The following is a 1,199-nucleotide window of genomic DNA, read 5'->3' on the forward strand; positions in this document are numbered from 1 at the left end:
GGAGGAGGAGGAGAAGAAGAAGAAGAAGAAGAAGAAGAAGAAGAAGAAGAAGAAGAAGAAGAAGAAGAAGAAGAAGAAGAAGAAGAAGAAGAAGAAGCAGCCCCACTCAGTGCAGTTAATTCAGAAAGTTGTGGTACCTGAGCAAGGGGTAATGCCTGAGTAGGAGATCCCTGAAAAGAAGGCTCCCAAGATGCTGGGGTTGGCTGTTTGGGGGTGAGAACTACAAGAAGGGGTGTTTTCTAGTTTCTATGTGGGGGTGAGAGGATGGAGCGGTCACTGGCAACTGCAGGCTAAAAATGTGTGGAAAGGTCTCTCGTATAGATCTGGGAACACTAACTCAGCCTTGAGGCTACATGGATGGCTCAAGGTCATGGCTCACAGGCCTGTGCCTAATCAACAGCAGGGCACTGAGGCTTTGTGAGTTCACATCCTGCCCTGCCCAGGCTTTTTCAGGACCCACAGCAAAGCTGATCTGTTCTGTCCTGCCATGCGTGCCCTGTGGGTAGCACTGCTGAGGGCGTGTTTCCAGGGGATGCGGAAGAGGATCTTGGTCCACCTATCTTTCAGCACAATCCTTCTTAGCTTCCACTGTGCCACCAGCCAGTCCTGGAGACAAAGAGGATCTCTGGTTCCTGCCATAGATTTCTCATGGACAGGATCTTCCTTAGGCAACATGCTCCGGAAGGGGCGCTGGACCTGTGCGCCCGGAGTCACCTGGAGCCTGAATGGAGCTCAGACACAATGAAAGTGAAATGGGTAACTGTTTCACTTTCTATCGAGTTCACAGCCCCAGGTGGTCGCTCTCCTGGAGCCTGATGAGCTCCCAGAGTGCGCCTGCTTTGGCCAGGATTTTATGGGTGGAGGAAGTCTCCAGCCAGCAGTAATCTTGCTCCACCGCGACCTGTCCTGTACTTCTCCTAGCCCACCTGGAAACGGCCTAGCTGGTTTTGTGTGTCAACTTGACACAGGCTAGAGTTATCGCAGAGAAAGGAGCTTCAGTTGAGGAAAGGCCTCCATGAGATCCAGCTGTGGGGCATTTTTCTCAGTGATCAAGGGGGGAGGGCCCCTTGTGGGTGGTGCCATCCCTGTGCTGGTAGTCTTGGTTCTATAAAAGAACAAGCTGAGCAAGCCAGTAAGTAACATCCCTCCATGGCCTCTGCATCAGCTCCTGCTTCCTGATCTGCTTGAATTCCAGTCCT

This window comes from Mus pahari, chromosome 3 (assembly GCF_900095145.1).
Source record: "Mus pahari chromosome 3, PAHARI_EIJ_v1.1, whole genome shotgun sequence".
Taxonomy (NCBI): domain Eukaryota; kingdom Metazoa; phylum Chordata; class Mammalia; order Rodentia; family Muridae; genus Mus; species Mus pahari.